At 40.3% G+C, this 22,032-nt stretch overlaps 2 non-coding genes across 2 annotated transcripts; both read right to left on the bottom strand.

The window, feature by feature from the left end:
• Positions 1-333: 333 nt before the first annotated feature.
• Positions 334-441, bottom strand: LOC112794029 (small nucleolar RNA R71). The gene has a single exon (XR_003198711.1). It is a non-coding gene; the product is annotated as a small nucleolar RNA R71 (small nucleolar RNA).
• Positions 442-9,037: 8,596 nt separating this feature from the next.
• LOC112794028 (small nucleolar RNA R71) lies at positions 9,038-9,145 on the bottom strand. Its single transcript, XR_003198710.1, has one exon. It is a non-coding gene; the product is annotated as a small nucleolar RNA R71 (small nucleolar RNA).
• Positions 9,146-22,032: the final 12,887 nt, after the last annotated feature.

The raw sequence follows: 22,032 nt of genomic DNA, 5'->3' as shown, positions 1-22,032 counted from the left end.
GACTTCTATGGGAGAAGCATCTCTATCCCTGCCATTGGAGCAAACAACTTTGAGCTTAAGCCTCAATTAGTTTCTCTAATGCAACAGAATTGCAAGTTCCATGGACTTCCATTGGAAGATCCTCATCAGTTTTTAGCTGAATTCTTGCAAATCTGTGACACTGTCAAGACTAATGGGGTTGACCCTGAGGTCTACAGACTAATGCTATTCCCTTTTGCTGTAAGAGACAGAGCTAGAACATGGTTGGACTCTCAACCTAAAGAAAGCCTGGACTCTTGGGAAAAGCTAGTCAATGCCTTCTTGGCAACGTTCTTTCCACCTCAAAAATTGAGTAAGCTTAGAGTGGAAGTCCAAACCTTCAGACAGAAGGATGGAGAATCCCTCTATGAAGCTTGGGAAAGATACAAACAATTAATCAGAAAGTGTCCTTCTGACATGCTTTCTGAATGGAGCATCATAGGTATTTTCTATGATGGTCTCTCTGAACTATCCAAGATGTCTCTGGATAGCTCTGCTGGAGGCTCTCTTCATCTGAAGAAGACGCCTACTGAAGCTCAAGAACTGATTGAAATGGTTGCAAATAACCAATTCATGTACACTTCTGAAAGAAATCCTGTGAACAATGGGACTAGTCAGAAGAAAGGAGTTCTTGAGATTGACACTCTGAATGCCATATTGGCTCAGAACAAAATATTGACTCAACAAGTCAATATGATTTCTCAAAGTCTGTCTGGAATGCAAAATGCACCAAGCAGTACTAAGGAAGCTTCATCTGAGGAAGAAGCTTATGATCCTGAGAACCCTTCAATGGAAGAGGTGAATTACATGGGAGAACCCTATGGAAACACCTATAATCCTTCATGGAGGAATCATCCAAATCTTTCATGGAAAGATCAACAGAGACCTCAACAAGGTTTCAACAATAATAATGGTGGAAGAAACAGGTTTAGCAATAGCAAGCCTTTTCCATCATCTTCTCAGCAACAGACAGAGAGTTCTAAGCAGAATACCTCTGACTTAGCAACCATGGTCTCTGATCTAATCAAAACCACTCAAAGTTTCATGACTGAAACAAGGTCTTCCATTAGAAATTTGGAAGGACAAGTGGGTCAGCTGAGCAAGAAAATTACTGAGCTCCCTCCTAGTACTCTTCCAAGCAATACTGAAGAAAATCCAAAAGGAGAGTGCAAGGCCATCAACATGGCCGAATTCTGGGATGAAGAAGAGGCAGTGAACGCCACTGAGGAAGACCTCACTGGGCGTCCACTGACCTCCAATGAGTTCCCCAATGAGGAACCATGGGAATCCGAGGCTCAAAATGAGACCCTAGAGATTCCATTGGACTTACTTCTGCCATTCATGAGCTCTGATGAGTATCCTTACTCTGAAGAGGATGAGTATGTCACTGAAGAGCAAGTTGCTAAATACCTTGGAGCAATCATGAAGCTAAATGACAAGTTATTTGGAAATGAGACTTGGGAGGATGAACCCCCTTTGCTCACCAAAGAACTGAATGACTTGTCTAGGCAGAAACTGCCTCAAAAGAGACAAGATCCTGGGAAGTTTTCTATACCTTGTACCATAGGCACCATGACCTTCAAGAAGGCCTTGTGTGACTTAGGGTCAAGTGTAAACCTCATGCCCCTCTCTGTAATGGAGAAGTTAGGGATCTTTGAGGTGCAAGCTGCAAAAATCTCACTAGAGATGGCAGACAACTCAAGAAAACAAGCCTATGGACTTGTAGAGGATGTTCTGGTCAAAGTTGAAGAAAATTACATCCCTACTGATTTCATAGTCCTAGAGACTGGGAAGTGCATGGATGAATCCATCATCCTTGGCAGACCCTTCCTAGCCACAGCAAAGGCTGTAATTGATGTTGATAGAGGAGAGTTGATCATTCAAGTGAATGAAGAGTCCTTGGTGTTTAAGGCCCAAGGATATCCCTCTGTCATCATGGAGAGGAAGCATGAAGAGCATCTCTCAAAACAGAACCAAACAGAGCCCCCACAGTCAAACTCTAAGTTTGGTGCTGGGAGGCCACAACCAAACTCTAAGTTTGGTGTTGAACCCCCACATTCAAACTCTAAGTTTGGTGTTGGGAGGTTCCAACATGGCTCTGAGAATCTGTGAGGCTCCATGAGAGTCCTCTGTCAAGCTAATGACAATAAAGAAGCGCTTGTTGGGAGGCAACCCAATGTTTTATAATTAACTATTTTCTTTTGTTATTTTATGTCTTTTGTAGGTTGATGATCATAAGAAGTCACAAAATCCATGAAAAAAGCAAAAACAGAATGAAAAACAGAAAGAAAAATAGCACACCCTGGAGGACGCACCCACCGGCGTTTAAACGCCAGTGAGGTTAGCTGGTGGGCGTTTAACGCCCAGTCTGGCACCATTCTGGGCGTTAAACGCCAGAAAGGGGCACCAGACTGGCGTTAAACGCCAGAAAGGGGCAAGATGCTGGCGTTAAACGCCAGAAATGGGCACCAGCCCGGCGTTTAACGCCAGAAATGGCACAAAACGTGATTTTGCATGTCATTTGGTGCAGGGATGACTTTTCCTTGACACCTCAGGATCTGTGGACCCCACAGGATCCCCACCTACCCTACCACTCTCTCTCTTCTTCACCAATCACCTCAACACCTCTTCCCCAAAAACCCCTCACCTATCAAATCCCATCTTTCTCTTCACCACTCACATCCATCCTTCATAAAACCCCACCTACCCCACCATTCAAATTCAAACCACTTTCCCACCCAAACCCACCCTCAAATGGCCGAACATCCCTCTCCCCCTCTCCTATATAAACCCTCCTTCACTCCTTCATTTTCACACCTCCTAAACACCATTTCTCTCCCCTTTGGCCGAATACAAACCCATTCCCTTTCTCCTCATTTCTTCTTCTTCTACTCTCTTCTTTCTTCTTTTGCTCGAGGACGAGCAAACATTTTAAGTTTGGTGTGGTAAAAGCATTGCTTTTTGTTTTTCCATAACCATTTATGGCATCCAAGGCCGGAGAAACCTCTAGAAAGAGGAAAGGGAAGGCAAAAGCTTCCACCTCCGAGTCATGGGAGATGGAAAGATTCATCTCAAGGGTGCATCAAGACCACTTCTATGAAGTTGTGGCCTTGAAGAAGGTGATCCCCGAGGTCCCTTTTTCACTCAAAAAGGGTGAATATCCGGAGATCCGACATGAGATCCGAAGAAGAGGTTGGGAAGTTCTTACCAACCCCATTCAACAAGTCAGAATCTTGATGGTTCAAGAGTTCTATGCCAATGCATGGATCACCAAGAACCATGACCAAAGTGTGAACCCGAATCCAAAGAATTATCTTACTATGGTTCGGGGGAAATACTTGGATTTTAGTCCGGAGAGTGTAAGGTTGGCGTTCAACTTGCCTATGATGCAAGGAGATGAACACCCTTACACTAGAAGGGTCAACTTTGATCAAAGGTTGGACCAAGTCCTCACAGTCATATGTGAAGAGGGCGCCCAATGGAAGAGAGATTCAAGAGGAAAGCCGGTTCAATTAAGAAGGCATGACCTCAAGCCCGTGGCTAGAGGATGGTTAGAGTTTATACAACGCTCAATCATTCCCACTAGCAACCGGTCCGAAGTTACCATAGACCGGGCTATCATGATCCATAGCATCATGATTGGAGAAGAAATAGAGGTTCATGAGGTTATAGCCCAAGAACTCTATAAGGTGGCGGACAAGTCCTCTACCTTGGCAAGGTTAGCATTTCCTCACCTCATTTGTCACCTCTGTTATTCAGTTGGGGTTGACATAGAGGGAGACACCCCCATTGATGAGGACAAGCCCATCACTAAGAAGAGGATGGAGCACACAAGAGACCCCACTCATCATGAGATCCCTGAGATTCCTCAAGGGATGCACTTTCCTCCACAAAACTATTGGGAGCAACTAAACACCTCCCTAGGAGAGTTGAGTTCCAACATGGGACAACTAAGGGTGGAGCATCAAGAACACTCCATCATCCTTCATGAAATTAGAGAAGACCAAAGAATCATGAGGGAGGAACAACAAAGACAAGGAAGAGACATTGAGGAGCTCAAGCACTCCATAGGATCTTCAAGAGGAAGAAAGAGCCGCCATCACTAAGGTGGACCCGTTCTTTGATTTCCTTGTTCTTTGTTCTTCTGTTTTTCGAATTTAATGCTTATGTTTATCCATGTTTGTGTCTTGTGATCATTAGTGTCTTAGTGTCTATGCCTTAAAGTTATGAATGTCCTATGAATCCATCACCTTTCTTAAATAAAAATGTGCTTAATTGAAAAAAGAAAGAATTGCATGAATTTTGAGTTTTATAACAGTTTAATTATTTTGATGTGGTGGCAATACTTTTGTTCTCTGAATGTATGCTTAAACAGTGCATATGTCTTTTGAATTTGTGATTCATGAATATTGGCTCTTGAAAGAATGATGAAAAAGGAGACATGTTACTGAGGATCTGAAAAATCATAAAAATGATTCTTGAAGCAAGAAAAAGCATTTCTATTCAAAAAAAAAATATTCGAAAAAAAAGAGAGAGAAAAAGAAAACGAAAAAAAAAATATATAGAGAAATAAGAGTTGTGATCCAAGGCAAATAAGAGTGTGCTTAAGAACCCTGGACACCTCTAATTGGGGACTTTAGCAAAGCTGAGTCACAATCTGAAAAGGTTCACCCAATTATGTGTCTGTAGCATGTATGTATCCGGTGGTAATACTGGAAGACAGAGTGCTTTGGGCCACAGCCAAGACTCAATAAGTGGCTATGTTCAAGAATCATCATACTCTACTAGGAGAATCAATAACACTATCTGGATTCTGAGTTCCTAAAGAAGCCAATCATTCTGAATTTCAAAGGATAGAGTGAGATGCCAAAACTGTTCAGAGGCAAAAAGCTAAAAGCCCCGCTCATCTAATTAATACTGATCTTCATAGATGTTTTTGGAATTCATTGCATATTCTCTTCTTTTTATCTTATTTGATTTTCAGTTGCTTGAGGACAAGCAACAATTTAAGTTTGGTGTTGTGATGAGCGGATAATTTGTATGCTTTTTGGCATTGTTTTTAGTATGTTTTTAGTATGATCTAGTTAGTTTTTAGTATATTTTTATTAGTTTTTAGTTAAAATTCACTTTTCTGGACTTTACTATGAGTTTGTGTGTTTTTCTGTGATTTCAGGTATTTTCTGGCTGAAATTGAGGGACCTGAGCAAAAATCTGATTCAGAGACTAAAAAGGACTGCAGATGCTGTTGGATTCTGACCTCCCTGCACTCGAAGTGGATTTTCTGGAGCTACAGAAGCCCAATTGGCGCGCTCTCAACGGCGTTGGAAAGTAGACATCCTGGGCTTTCCAGAAATATATGATAGTTTATACTTTGCCTAAGATTTGATGGCCCAAACCGGCGTTCAAAGTCACCCTCAGAAATCCCAGCGTTAAACGCTGGAACTGGCACCCAAATGGGAGTTAAACGCCCAAACTGGCATAAAAGCTGGCGTTTAACTCCAAGAAGAGTCTCTGCACGAAAAATGCTTCATTGCTCAGCCCAAGCACACACCAAGTGGGCCCGGAAGTGGATTTTTATGTCATTTACTCATTTCTGTAAACCTTAGGCTACTCGTTTTCTATAAGTAGGACCTTTTACTATTGTATAATCAATAAATGAAGCGGGGTAGCTATCTTCATTTTATGCTATCTTAGATCATTGGGAGGCTGGCCATTCGGCCATGCCTAGACCTTGTTCTTATGTATTTTCAACGGTGGAGTTTCTACACACCATAGATTAAGGTGTGGAGCTCTGCTGTACCTCGAGTATTAATGCAATTACTATTGTTCTTCCATTCAATTCCACTTGTTCTTGTTCTAAGATATCACTTGTTCTTCAACTTGATGAATGTGATGATCCGTGACACTCATCATCATTCTCACCTATGAACGTGTGACTGACAACCACCTCCGTTCTACCTTCGATTGGGTGAATATCTCTTGGATTCCTGATTGCACGATGCATGGTTGATCGCCTGACAACCGAGTGCTCGTCTGACAAACGAGCCAACCATTCCGTGAGATCAGAGTCTTCGTGGTATAGGCAAGAACTGATGGCGGCATTCAAGAGAATCCGGAAGGTCTAACCTTGTCTGTGGTATTCTGAGTAGGATTCAATGATTGAATGACTGTGACGTGCTTCAAACTCCTAGCAGGCGTGGCGTTAGTGACAGACGCAAAAGAATCGATGGATTCTATTCCGGCCTGACCGAGAACCGACAGCTGAATTCCGCGTGCTGTGACAGAGCATATGCAATCGTTTTCACTGAGAGGATGGGAGGTAGCCATTGACAACGGTGAAACCCTACACAAGCTTGCCATGGAAAGGAATAAGAAGGATTGGATGAAGACAGTAGGAAAGCAGAGAGACGGAAGGGAAGGCATCTTCATGCGCTTATCTGAAGTTCCTACCAATGAATTACATAAGTACCTCTATCTTTATCTTTGTGTTTATTTTCGTTCATCACCATATCCATTTGAGTTTGCCTGACTAAGATTTACAAGATGACCATAGCTTGCTTCATACTAACAATCTCCGTGGGATCGACCCTTACTCGCGTAAGGTTTATTACTTGGACGACCCAGTGCACTTGCTGGTTAGTTGTGCGAAGTTGTGTAATGCCATGGTATTGAACACCAAGTTTTTGGGGTTCATGACCGGGGATTATGAGAGTTGTGAAAAGTATTGTTCACAATTTCGCGCATCAAGTTTTTGGCGCCGTTGCCGGGGATTGTTCAAGTTTTGAGCAAGCTTTTGGTAACATCAGTGCCAAGATCCGGCAACAACACCAAGTTTTTGGCGTTATTGCCAGAGATTGTTCTAGTTTGGACAACTGACGGTTCATCTTGTTGCTTAGATTAGGTATTTTTTTTCGAAATTCTTGAAGATGAATTCTAGAGTTTCATGATGATTTGTTGAAGTCTGGCTGGCTGAGAAGCCATGTCTAATCTCATTGGACCGAGGTTTCAACTTATCATCACAAGAGCTTGTTGATTTCTATCAATCTTGCTTTTGGAGCAGTGATCTGCTAAGGCTTGGCTGGCCTTTGGCCATGTCTAGTGTTTTGGACCGAAGCTTTCTTTGAAAGCTTGGCTGGCTGTGAAGCCATGTCTAATTCCTGGACCGGAGTCTTAGACTAGCATTGCACTGATTCCTGGAATTCTCATTAAGAATTTTGATATCTTTTTCCACTTAATTTTCGAAAAACAAAAAAAAATAAAAAAAATCATAAAATCCAAAAATATTTCTTGTTTGAGTCTAGTGTCTCATGTTAAGTTTGGTGTCAATTGCATGTTTCTGTTCTTATTGAATTCATGCATGTGTCTTAAGAATCTTCAAATAATTCTTGATGATTTCTTACTCTAATCTTTGAATTCTCTTGACTTGAGTGTTTTTGTGTGTCTCATATGCATTCTCATTAGTGTTAGTAGTACACAAACTGCTAAGTTTGGTGTCTTACATGCATTGTTATTTGATTTTAGTTGCATTTTGATTTTTTCTTATTATTAAAAATCCAAAAATATTTTTAATTTGTGTCTTCTCAAGTCAATGATACAGAGAATTGAAGATTCAGAACATACAGCAGAAGAATTATACAGAAAAAGCTAGGCGTTCAAAACGCCCAGTGAAGAAAGACAAACTGGCGTTTAAACGCCAGCCAGGGTACCTGGTTGGGCGTTTAACGCCCAAAAAGGTATAGTTTTGGGTGTTAAACGCCAGAATGTGCACCATTCTGGGCGTTTAACGCCAGGATGGCACAAGGGGGAAGATTCTGTTTTTCAATGCAAATTTTTTTCAGTTTTCAAAATCTTTTCAAAATCAAATCTTTTTCAAATCAATTTTTCAATCAAATCTTTTTCAAAACCAATTTCTTTCCATTTTTAAAGATACTTACTATCAATTAATAATTTGATTCAACATTTCAAGTATGTTACCTTTTCTGTTGAGAAAGGTTTAATGTTTGAATCATATCTTTTCTTGTTAGTCAAATTTTTAATTTTCAAAATCAAATCTTTTTTAAAATGTTTTTCAAATCATATCTTCTCAATCACATTTTTTTTAAAACCAATCATATTTTCTTAACCACATCTTTTTCAAAATAATTTTCAATCAGAGCTTTTTGATTTCTAATTTCAAAATCTTTTTCAAAAATCACTTGATTTCTTTTCCATTTTCATTTTCGAAAATTAAGTAATGTTTTTCAAAAAAATGTTTTCAAATTTTCTACTTAATTTTCGAAAATTACTTCCCTTCTTCTCACATCCTTCTATTTATGGACTAACACTATCCCTTAATGCAAAATTCGAACTCCATCTCCTTTGATAAAGTTCGAATTTTCTACCTCTGTCTTCTACTCTTCTTTTCCTCTGACACTTCAAGGAATCTCTATACTGTGACATAGAGGATTCCACATTTTCTTGTTCTCTTCTCTTTCTTATGAGCAGGAGCAAAGACAAAGGCATTCTTGTTGAAGCTGATCCTAAACCTGAAAGGACCTTGAAGAGAAAGCTCAGAGAAGCCAAAGCACAACTCTCTTTAGAGCACCTAACCGAATTCTTCAAAGAAGAAGAACACATGGCAGCCGAAAATAACAACAATGCCAACAATGCAAGGAAGGTTCTGGGTGACTTTACTGCACCTACTCCCGACTTCTATGGGAGAAGCATCTCTATCCCTGCCATTGGAGCAAACAACTTTGAGCTTAAGCCTCAATTAGTTTCTCTAATGCAACAGAATTGCAAGTTCCATGGACTTCCATTGGAAGATCCTCATCAGTTTTTAGCTGAATTCTTGCAAATCTGTGACATTGTCAAGACTAATGGGGTTGACCCTGAGGTCTACAGACTAATGCTATTCCCTTTTGCTGTAAGAGACAGAGCTAGAACATGGTTGGACTCTCAACCTAAAGAAAGCCTGGACTCTTGGGAAAAGCTAGTCAATGCCTTCTTGGCAAAGTTCTTTCCACCTCAAAAATTGAGTAAGCTTAGAGTGGAAGTCCAAACCTTCAGACAGAAGGATGGAGAATCCCTCTATGAAGCTTGGGAAAGATACAAACAATTAATCAGAAAGTGTCCTTCTGACATGCTTTCTGAATGGAGCATCATAGGTATTTTCTATGATGGTCTCTCTGAACTATCCAAGATGTCTCTGGATAGCTCTGCTGGAGGCTCTCTTCATCTGAAGAAGACGCCTACTGAAGCTCAAGAACTGATTGAAATGGTTGCAAATAACCAATTCATGTACACTTCTGAAAGAAATCCTGTGAACAATGGGACTAGTCAGAAGAAAGGAGTTCTTGAGATTGACACTCTGAATGCCATATTGGCTCAGAACAAAATATTGACTCAACAAGTCAATATGATTTCTCAAAGTCTGTCTGGAATGCAAAATGCACCAAGCAGTACTAAGGAAGCTTCATCTGAGGAAGAAGCTTATGATCCTGAGAACCCTTCAATGGAAGAGGTGAATTACATGGGAGAACCCTATAGAAACACCTATAATCCTTCATGGAGGAATCATCCAAATCTTTCATGGAAAGATCAACAGAGACCTCAACAAGGTTTCAACAATAATAATGGTGGAAGAAACAGGTTTAGCAATAGCAAGCCTTTTCCATCATCTTCTCAGCAACAGACAGAGAGTTCTAAGCAGAATACCTCTGACTTAGCAACCATGGTCTCTGATCTAATCAAAACCACTCAAAGTTTCATGACTGAAACAAGGTCTTCCATTAGAAATTTGGAAGGACAAGTGGGTCAGCTGAGCAAGAAAATTACTAAGCTCCCTCCTAGTACTCTTCCAAGCAATACTGAAGAAAATCCAAAAGGAGAGTGCAAGGCCATCAACATGGCCGAATTCTGGGATGAAGAAGAGGCAGTGAACGCCACTGAGGAAGACCTCACTGGGCGTCCACTGACCTCCAATGAGTTCCCCAATGAGGAACCATGGGAATCCGAGGCTCAAAATGAGACCCTAGAGATTCCATTGGACTTACTTCTGCCATTCATGAGCTCTGATGAGTATTCTTCCTCTGAAGAGGATGAGTATGTCACTGAAGAGCAAGTTGCTAAATACCTTGGAGCAATCATGAAGCTAAATGACAAGTTATTTGGAAATGAGACTTGGGAGGATGAACCCCCTTTGCTCACCAAAGAACTGAATGACTTGTCTAGGCAGAAACTGCCTCAAAAGAGACAAGATCCTGGGAAGTTTTCTATACCTTGTACCATAGGCACCATGACCTTCAAGAAGGCCTTGTGTGACTTAGGGTCAAGTGTAAATCTCATGCCCCTCTCTGTAATGGAGAAGTTAGGGATCTTTGAGGTGCAAGCTGCAAAAATCTCACTAGAGATGGCAGACAACTCAAGAAAACAAGCCTATGGACTTGTAGAGGATGTTCTGGTCAAAGTTGAAGACCATTACATCCCTACTGATTTCATAGTCCTAGAGACTGGGAAGTGCATGGATGAATCTATCATCCTTGGCAGACCCTTCCTAGCCACAGCAAAGGCTGTAATTGATGTTGATAGAGGAGAGTTGATCATTCAAGTGAATGAAGAGTCCTTGGTGTTTAAGGCCCAAGGATATCCCTCTGTCATCATGGAGAGGAAGCATGAAGAGCATCTCTCAAAACAGAGCCAAACAGAGCCCCCACAGTCAAACTCTAAGTTTGGTGCTGGGAGGCCACAACCAAACTCTAAGTTTGGTGTTGAACCCCCACATTCAAACTCTAAGTTTGGTGTTGGGAGGTTCCAACATGGCTCTGAGAATCTGTGAGGCTCCATGAGAGTCCTCTGTCAAGCTAATGACAATAAAGAAGCGCTTGTTGGGAGGCAACCCAATGTTTTATAATTAACTATTTTCTTTTGTTATTTTATGTCTTTTGTAGGTTGATGATCATAAGAAGTCACAAAATCCATGAAAAAAGCAAAAACAGAATGAAAAACAGAAAGAAAAACAGCACACCCTGGAGGACGTACCCACTGGCGTTTAAACGCCAGTGAGGTTAGCTGGTGGGCGTTTAACGCCCAGTCTGGCACCATTCTGCGCGTTTAACGCCAGAAAGGGGCACCAGACTGGCGTTAAACGCCAGAAAGGGGCAAGATGCTGGCGTTAAATGCCAGAAATGGGCACCAGCCCGGCGTTTAACGCCAGAAATGGCACAAAACGTGATTTTGCATGTCATTTGGCGCAGGGATGACTTTTCCTTGACACCTCAGGATCTGTGGACCCCACAGGATCCCCACCTACCCTACCACTCTCTCTCTTCTTCACCAATCACCTCAACACCTCTTCCCCAAAAACCCCTCACCTATCAAATCCCATCTTTCTCTTCACCACTCACATCCATCCTTCATAAAACCCCACCTACCCCACCATTCAAATTCAAACCACTTTCCCACCCAAACCCACCCTCAAATGGCCGAACATCCCTCTCCCCCCTCTCCTATATAAACCCTCCTTCACTCCTTCATTTTCACACCTCCTAAACACCATTTCTCTCCCCTTTGGCTGAATACAAACCCATTCCCTTTCTCCTCATTTCTTCTTCTTCTACTCTCTTCTTTCTTCTTTTGCTCGAGGACGAGCAAACATTTTAAGTTTGGTGTGGTAAAAGCATTGCTTTTTGTTTTTCCATAACCATTTATGGCATCCAAGGCCGGAGAAACCTCTAGAAAGAGGAAAGGGAAGACAAAAGCTTCCACCTCCGAGTCATGGGAGATGGAAAGATTCATCTCAAGGGTGCATCAAGACCACTTCTATGAAGTTGTGGCCTTGAAGAAGGTGATCCCCGAGGTCCCTTTTTCACTCAAAAAGGGTGAATATCCGGAGATCCGACATGAGATCCGAAGAAGAGGTTGGGAAGTTCTTACCAACCCCATTCAACAAGTCAGAATCTTGATGGTTCAAGAGTTCTATGCCAATGCATGGATCACCAAGAACCATGACCAAAGTGTGAACCCGAATCCAAAGAATTATCTTACTATGGTTCGGGGGAAATACTTGGATTTTAGTCCGGAGAGTGTAAGGTTGGCGTTCAACTTGCCTATGATGCAAGGAGATGAACACCCTTACACTAGAAGGGTCAACTTTGATCAAAGGTTGGACCAAGTCCTCATAGTCATATGTGAAGAGGGCGCCCAATGGAAGAGAGATTCAAGAGGAAAGCCGGTTCAATTAAGAAGGCATGACCTCAAGCCCGTGGCTAGAGGATGGTTAGAGTTTATACAACGCTCAATCATTCCCACTAGCAACCGGTCCGAAGTTACCATAGACCGGGCTATCATGATCCATAGCATCATGATTGGAGAAGAAATAGAGGTTCATGAGGTTATAGCCCAAGAACTCTATAAGGTGGCGGATAAGTCCTCTACCTTGGCAAGGTTAGCATTTCCTCACCTCATTTGTCACCTCTGTTATTCAGTTGGGGTTGACATAGAGGGAGACACCCCCATTGATAAGGACAAGCCCATCACTAAGAAGAGGATGGAGCACACAAGAGACCCCACTCATCATGAGATCCCTGAGATTCCTCAAGGGATGCACTTTCCTCCACAAAACTATTGGGAGCAACTAAACACCTCCCTAGGAGAGTTGAGTTCTAACATGGGACAACTAAGGGTGGAGCATCAAGAACACTCCATCATCCTTCATGAAATTAGAGAAGACCAAAGAATCATGAGGGAGGAACAACAAAGACAAGGAAGAGACATTGAGGAGCTCAAGCACTCCATAGGATCTTCAAGAGGAAGAAAGAGCCGCCATCACTAAGGTGGACCCGTTCTTTGATTTCCTTGTTCTTTGTTCTTCTGTTTTTCGAATTTAATGCTTATGTTTATCCATGTTTGTGTCTTGTGATCATTAGTGTCTTAGTGTCTATGCCTTAAAGTTATGAATGTCCTATGAATCCATCACCTTTCTTAAATAAAAATGTGCTTAATTGAAAAAAGAAAGAATTGCATGAATTTTGAGTTTTATAACAGTTTAATTATTTTGATGTGGTGGCAATACTTTTGTTCTCTGAATGTATGCTTAAACAGTGCATATGTCTTTTGAATTTGTGATTCATGAATATTGGCTCTTGAAAGAATGATGAAAAAGGAGACATGTTACTGAGGATCTGAAAAATCATAAAAATGATTCTTGAAGCAAGAAAAAGCATTTCTATTCAAAAAAAAAATATTCGAAAAAAAAAGAGAGAGAAAAAGAAAATGAAAAAAAATATATAGAGAAATAAGAGTTGTGATCCAAGGCAAATAAGAGTGTGCTTAAGAACCCTGGACACCTCTAATTGGGGACTTTAGCAAAGCTGAGTCACAATCTGAAAAGGTTCACCCAATTATGTGTCTGTGGCATGTATGTATCCGGTGGTAATACTGGAAGACAGAGTGCTTTGGGCCACAGCCAAGACTCAATAAGTGGCTATGTTCAAGAATCATCATACTCTACTACGAGAATCAATAACACTATCTGGATTCTGAGTTCCTAAAGAAGCCAATCATTCTGAATTTCAAAGGATAGAGTGAGATGCCAAAACTGTTCAGAGGCAAAAAGCTAAAAGCCCCGCTCATCTAATTAATACTGATCTTCATAGATGTTTTTGGAATTCATTGCATATTCTCTTCTTTTTATCTTATTTGATTTTCAGTTGCTTGAGGACAAGCAACAATTTAAGTTTGGTGTTGTGATGAGCGGATAATTTGTATGCTTTTTGGCATTGTTTTTAGTATGTTTTTAGTATGATCTAGTTAGTTTTTAGTATATTTTTATTAGTTTTTAGTTAAAATTCACTTTTCTGGACTTTACTATGAGTTTGTGTGTTTTTCTGTGATTTCAGGTATTTTCTGGCTGAAATTGAGGGACCTGAGCAAAAATCTGATTCAGAGACTAAAAAGGACTGCAGATGCTGTTGGATTCTGACCTCCCTGCACTCGAAGTGGATTTTCTGGAGCTACAGAAGCCCAATTGGCGCGCTCTCAACGGCGTTGGAAAGTAGACATCCTGGGCTTTCCAGAAATATATGATAGTTTATACTTTGCCTAAGATTTGATGGCCCAAACCGGCGTTCAAAGTCACCCTCAGAAATCCCAGCGTTAAACGCTGGAACTGGCACCCAAATGGGAGTTAAACGCCCAAACTGGCATAAAAGCTGGCGTTTAACTCCAAGAAGAGTCTCTGCACGAAAAATGCTTCATTGCTCAGCCCAAGCACACACCAAGTGGGCCCGGAAGTGGATTTTTATGTCATTTACTCATTTCTGTAAACCTTAGGCTACTTGTTTTCTATAAGTAGGACCTTTTACTATTGTATAATCAATAAATGAAGCGGGGTAGCTATCTTCATTTTATGTTATCTTAGATCATTGGGAGGCTGGCCATTCGGCCATGCCTAGACCTTGTTCTTATGTATTTTCAACGGTGGAGTTTCTACACACCATAGATTAAGGTGTGGAGCTCTGCTGTACCTCGAGTATTAATGCAATTACTATTGTTCTTCCATTCAATTCCACTTGTTCTTGTTCTAAGATATCACTTGTTCTTCAACTTGATGAATGTGATGATCCGTGACACTCATCATCATTCTCACCTATGAACGTGTGACTGACAACCACCTCCGTTCTACCTTCGATTGGGTGAATATCTCTTGGATTCCTGATTGCACGATGCATGGTTGATCGCCTGACAACCGAGTGCTCGTCTGACAAACGAGCCAACCATTCCGTGAGATCAGAGTCTTCGTGGTATAGGCAAGAACTGATGGCGGCATTCAAGAGAATCCGGAAGGTCTAACCTTGTCTGTGGTATTCTGAGTAGGATTCAATGATTGAATGACTGTGACGTGCTTCAAACTCCTAGCAGGCGTGGCGTTAGTGACAGACGCAAAAGAATCGATGGATTCTATTCCGGCCTGACCGAGAACCGACAGCTGAATTCCGCGTGCTGTGACAGAGCATATGCAATCGTTTTCACTGAGAGGATGGGAGGTAGCCATTGACAACGGTGAAACCCTACACAAGCTTGCCATGGAAAGGAATAAGAAGGATTGGATGAAGATAGTAGGAAAGCAGAGAGACGGAAGGGAAGGCATCTTCATGCGCTTATCTGAAGTTCCTACCAATGAATTACATAAGTACCTCTATCTTTATCTTTGTGTTTATTTTCGTTCATCACCATATCCATTTGAGTTTGCCTGACTAAGATTTACAAGATGACCATAGCTTGCTTCATACTAACAATCTCCGTGGGATCGACCCTTACTCGCGTAAGGTTTATTACTTGGACGACCCAGTGCACTTGCTGGTTAGTTGTGCGAAGTTGTGTAATGCCATGGTATTGAACACCAAGTTTTTGGGGTTCATGACCGGGGATTATGAGAGTTGTGAAAAGTATTGTTCACAATTTCGCGCATCAGATTCTAAACCAACAGAAAATCCCTTCGTACAAACGTTTTGGTTGTCACAAGTAACAAACCCCTAAGTAAATTGATAACCGAAGTATTCAAACCTCGGGTTGTCTTCTCAAGAAATTGCAGAGAGGTATGTTCTTATTATTGGTTATGAGTCTTGTAAATTGGGGGTTTTGAAAGTAAGGAAGAAGTATGTTAATTGACAGGTAAAATAAATAAATAACTGTAAAATAAACTCTTGGCAAGATATGAGAAATTGGAAGTCCTATCCTAGTTATCCTTATCAGGTGTGATGAGAATTGGGTTTTAATCCCACTTAGTTAACCTTTACTAAAGCAAAGGAAAGTCAAGTGGACTAATTAGTTTGATCCTCAAGTCCTAGTTAATCCCTGTGGGAAGACTAGCTTTAGAGCGATCTAGATCAATTAGAATCTGCCAATATCAACCACTGCTGAGTTTGACAACTCAAGAGTTACCAATTAATCAACTAAAGCCAAAAGGAAATAAAATCTACTTGAATGAAAATAATTTGGATAGAGCCCAAGCATCAATAACATAAATTAGAGAAAACAATCATAAGTCTGAAATACCTCAAATTATTAATTAAGAAAATCCTAACATGAAAAGTGCATAAGCCAAAAAGGCAACATAAGTAATACAAGCATTAAAGTATCTGAAAGTAAAAGAGAAATATAAAGTAAAAGGAATATTGAACCCGATGAAGAGTCGAAATCCTAAATCCTTTAAGAGGAGTCCTAATCCTAAATCCTAAGAGAGAGGAGAGAACTTCTCTCTCTAAAAACTACATCTAAAACATAAAATTGTGAGTAATGAGTGAATCTCCAGTCATCCGGAGTCTCTGCATGTTCCCTGACTTTAATCTGTGTTTTTGGGCCGAAAACTGGGTTGAAATGCGGCCCAGAATCTCTACCAGCGACTTTTGTAATTCTGCAGATCGCGCACGTCACGTGTCTGCGTCGTCCACGCGATCGCGTCACTTAGCGTTTTTCGTACCACGCGTGCGCGTTGTCCACGCATTCGCGTCGTTCATGCAGCTTCCAATCCGCACGATCGCGTCAGGCACGCGAACGCGTCACTCTGATTTCTTCCATTTTGCGCGGTCACGTGAGCCATGCGACCGCGTGACTTCTCGCTGGTCATCTCCTGAATTCCTTGTGTTCCTTCCATTTTTGCACGCTTCCTCTTCATTCTCTAAGTCATTTCTGCCATATGAAGCCTGAAACACTTAACACACAGATCAAGGCAGCGAATGGTAATAAGAGAGGATTAAGATTAGCTAAATTAAGACCAAAGAGGCATGTTTTCAATCATAGAACTAAACTAGGAAGGAATTGTAAAGTCATGCAAATCCTATGAATAAGTAGGTGAAAAGCTTGATAAAACCACTCAATTAAATACAATATAAACCATAATTCTAAACCAACAGAAAATCCCTTCGTACAAACGTTTTGGTTGTCACAAGTAACAAACCCCTTTAAAATTAATAACCGAAGTATTTAAACCTCGGGTTGTCTTCTCAAGGAATTGCAGGGAGGTATGTTCTTATTATTGGTTACGAGTTGTAAATCGGGGGTTTTGAAAGTAAGGAAGAAGTATGTTAAATGATAAAAAAATTAAAATAGTAATAATAAAATAAACTTTTGGCAAGGTATTAGAACTGGAAGTCCTATCCTTATCAATTGTGATGAGAATTGGATTTTAATCCCACTTAGTTAACCTTTACTAAAGCAAAGGAAAGTCAAGTGGAATAATTAGTTTGATCCTCAAGTCGTAGTCAATCCCTGTTGGAAGACTAGTTTTAGAGCGATTTGCCAATTTCAACCATTGCTTTATTTGATAACTCAAGCGTCACCAATTACTTAACCAGAGCCAAAAGGGAAAATTCTAAATTAAATTGAAGACATCATAAATAGAATAAAGCAAGCATAAATCTGAAATACCTCAATTGCATTGATAAAATCAATCAAATCTAACATGGAAAAGTTCATAAGCCAATTGGGCAACATAAGTCAAATACAAATAAAAGTATTAGAGTATCTAAAAGTGGAAGAGAAATATAAAGTAAAAGGAATATTGAACCTGTGATGAAGAAGAAATATTCCTAATTTCTAAAAACCCTAATCCTAATCCTAAGAGAGATGAGAGAACCTCTCTCTCTAAAAACTACATCTAAAACCTAAAATTGTGAGTAATGAGTGAATCTCCAATCATCCTAAGTCTCTGCATGTTTCATGACTTTAATCTGTGTTTCTGGGCCAAAGACTGGGTTGAAATGTGGCCCAGAATCTCTGCCAGCGACTTTTGTAATTCTGCAGATCGCGCACGTCACGCGTCCGCGTCGTCCACGCGATCGCGTCACTTAGCGTTTTTCGTACCACGCGTGCTCGTCGTCCACGAATTCGCGTCGTTCATGCAGCTTCCAATCCGCGCGGTCGCGTCAGGCACGCAAACGCGTCACTCTGATTTCTTCCATTTCACGCGGTCGCGTGAGCCATGCGACCGCGTGACTTCTCGCTGGTTATCTCCTCTATTCTTTGTGTTCCTTCCATTTTTGCATGCTTCCTTTCCATCCTTTAAGCCATTCCTGCACTGTAATTCCTGAAATCACTTAACACACATATCAAGGCATCTAATGGTAATAAGAGAGGATTAAATAAAAGAAAATAAAAGCCAAAGAAGCATGTTTTTAATCATAGAATATTTTTAGGAAGGAATTGTAACTACATACAAATCATATGAATAAGTGGGCAAAGATTTGATAAAACCACACAATTAAACACAATATGAATCATAAAATAGTGGTTTATCAATCTCCCCACACTTAATCATTAGCATGTCCTCATGCTAAGCTCAAGGAGACAAAATAAATGAGTAGGGAAAAGCAGGACTCATGCAATGCAACCTATGAATGTGAATGCAACTACATGCTAAAATGATTCTACCTACTTGGTGAAAAAGTAAATAAATCCTTCAAGAATAAATATGAACTGGATTTCACTAATTCAAATCACAAAATACAATACAAATAACTTGCAAGAAGAAGATAGCTCATGAAAGCAGGGAACATAGAATTAAGCACTGAACCCTTACTGGTAGTGTATATCATTCTAACTCTCAAGTGTCTAGGATCAATTCTCTCAATTCTCTACTAATCTTGCTTTCTATAGCTTGCTCTTCATCTAACAATCAACAAAAATTTAATGCACCAATACAGAAATCAAGAGGTCTTTTAAGGGTTGTAATGGGGTTAGGGTCAAGGTAGGATTGTATTTGGCCAAGTGAACTAAAATCTGAATCCTTAATTAACATAAACTTTCCACCTAACTGAGGACAATCCATGTCCATTAACTGTGTTTCCCACATATTCATGCATCCTAAATTTGAGTTCAGTACATATGCATTGATACCAACACTTACTTTGGGGCATTTTGTCCCCTTTTATTATTTGTTTTTTTTCTTTTCTTTTTTTCACTTTTTTTCTTTCTTTTTTTATTTTTCTTTTATTCTTCTCAATTCATATGATTAAAGTATTGAATGCAATAATATGTGCTCAACTATTATTTTGCAAATTTTTACTAAAATATACAACACCCAATTACTCAAACCAAATATTTTCAAATCCAACTTCCCCACACTTAAATCATTAGCACGTTTACTAGTCTAAGCTAACTAAGGATTCAAATTAAGGATATTATTGTCTTCCGCTTAGAATTAGTAATGAGCTAAGGTAAAGAACAAATGGGTAAAATAGGCTCAAATTGGTTTGCAAAGGATAATGGAAGGGTAAGGCCATATGGGTATGTAAGCTTAGTGAAACAAGGCCTCAATCATATAAGTGCATGCATACATCAAACAGTGGAAATATAGAATTAAGCAAGACAAAGATCATAATTTTAGAGAGAAAAACACACAAAAATAAAATATATTGGTTGATAAAATGCAACCAATCAAATAGGCTCAAAATCTCACTGGTTTTGTGTGTTCGAGCTCTAAACTATGTTCCAAAATAATATTTCTTCATACAAGTTTTTTTTTTCCAAAAAGTTTTTAATTCAAATTAGTGAAATACTATAAAAAGTTTCTTGAAAAAGAAAATGTTACTTCAACCAAGTGGTAAAATATGCACGAAATCAAACAAATATGCAAATGCAACAATGAAAAACAAAAATTGGTGTTGAGAAGGGACTAACTAACCCGTGGAGATCGGTATCGACCTCCCCACACTTAAAGATTGCACCGTCCTCGGTGCATGCTAAGATGTTCAAGTGGACGGGGGTTGTTTTTCCTCAGCTAGTGCTCTCTTTGTTCCTTTCCTTGCCGGTGGTTTAGGAGTAGCTTTCTTTGTACCCTTCTTGGTGGCCATCCTGAAAAGGGAAAAAGAAAGTAACTTTTAAAGCTAAAGGTTAAAGCAAGGAAGAGAATGAGAAAGGCGGTAATCAATGCACAGTAAAGAAGAATGACGTTAACACATGGTCATGACTACATATGTAAAGTCATCAATGGAAATATAACAAGTGCATGTAATGACAATTAGATGTAAGATGTTTATTGGCATGCTGGCAAAGGCATGAGTAGCATAGATCAAGCATTCAATATCCAAGTTAGATTACCAAGTCTTTCAGACTAACAATATGTTTGTAATAACAATTATATTTAATTAATAAAATATAAAAAGGGTTTTGTGAAAAAATAGGCATTAAAGCAGTAGGATAACATAAAAGTAGTGCATGATGCCATACGGGCTTTTTCAAAAACACATAGCAAGCATGGTAAATAAGTTATTGAAAGTATTAAATTGAACATGCAAGCAACCTTTTAAAAAGTTATATAATTGTCAAACAATTCTTTGAATAATCCACAAGCAAAATAAATAAATTTCTAACACCAATGAAAATAATGCAATGAATGAAACTATGCAAATAAATTAAATAGAAGTGAAGAAGGATGAGAAGAAGATAGTAAGAAAAGGAAGAAGAAATAAGAAAAGAGGAAGAAAGAAATAAGAAGGAAAAGAAAAGATTTAGATTTGGGGAAGAAAAGATAAGATGCTTGGCTGATCTGGATAAGTTGTGCGCCGCTTGTGACGCGGACGCATCAGTGACGCGTTCGCGCGGATAGCGCTTCTTTGAAATGACGCGGACGCGTCATCCACGCAGTCGCATGGATTGATTTGTGCCATTAGCGCGAGGGCAGCCTTGAGCACGCAAAACTCTCTGTTTGATATGCATATTGCCAAAATTTAGGGTGACGCGATTGCGTGGATGGCCTATTTCGAAAAACGACGCGGACGCGTGGGGCACGCATTCGCATGGTAGGGCTTGTGCTTCTAGCATGAGTCTAGCCCAATTCCAGCTCAACTTTCGGCCATACACCCCTTTTTACGTCGATTTTAAGGCACGCGTTTGCGTGGGTGACGCGGACGCGTGGGAGGCATTTTTCCCACATGACGCGGACGCGTCAGTGACACGGTCGCGTGGATCAAATTGTGCCGAAGGCACGCCTCCAGCCACGCTTTTGTGTGACTCTCTATTCAATTTTCTTTTCTTCCCAACGCACATATGATGCGGACGCGTCGGCGACGCTGTTGCGTCGCGTGCCTGAAATATTTTTTTTATAATGCAGTATGTAGAATGCAATGCTTAATATGAATGCTATGCATGATTCTAGGTTCAATTAAAACTCAAAAACAAACTAAAATTAAAACAGAAAAAGGAACGATTATACCATGGTGGGTTGTCTCCCACCTAGCACTTTTAGTTATAGTCCTTAAGTTGGACATTTAGCGAGCTCTTTGTCATGGCGGCTTGTGCTTGAACTCATCTTGAAACTTTCACCAATGCTTGGTCTTCCAATAAGCTCTATCCATACTAAGTAAATTCCTCAAGCTTTGATGGGGTTCTTCACAAGCTTTGAGCTCCCAAAGTTGATCCTTACAAATTCCCGAATCCCAAATCTTGTTTCTACACCCGTCTTCAAGTTGAGCAATATTGTTCTATTCGGGTGGCAAGCAATCCGAATTCTCACTAAAGCGGCCAAACAACTTCCTAGACCCATTCAGTTGAGCTCTACACTAACCTTTGCGTTTAAACTTAAAGCTTCCAACCATAATGAACCTTGTAGGACAATTATTACCACTGACCATCTTCCTCTTACTCTTAATGCCACAAAGAGCTCTAAGTTGACCATTTGTCTCCAGTAGACCATATTCAAAGCGAATTAGAAAGCTAAGGGATATGAATTTTACCCACTTGAATGTTGTGAAGGATTATGGCAACTTAGGGGGAGGGGTTTCTAATGAACTTGCAAGCTCCACTCCTTTGTGTTCTTCTTTGACAACTACCACCTCTTTGCAAGCTTCTTCAATATCAACCTCTTCCTCTTGGTATCTTTCTTCCAATTCAAACTCTTCTTCATTGCTCACCAAGGGCATGGGAGGCTGTGCTTCTGCTTCTTTAGTCTCCGTCTTTTGATCAACCTCTTCCAAGTCTTCAACCATGACATGCCTTGGAGGTTGTACACCCTCCTCAACATTAATTTCAAGCATCTTG

The sequence above is a fragment of the Arachis hypogaea genome, chromosome 3 (genome assembly GCF_003086295.3).
Source record: "Arachis hypogaea cultivar Tifrunner chromosome 3, arahy.Tifrunner.gnm2.J5K5, whole genome shotgun sequence".
Taxonomy (NCBI): domain Eukaryota; kingdom Viridiplantae; phylum Streptophyta; class Magnoliopsida; order Fabales; family Fabaceae; genus Arachis; species Arachis hypogaea.
Note: the sequence above shows the minus strand (reverse complement) of the source record. Positions and strands in the feature narration are given on the sequence as shown.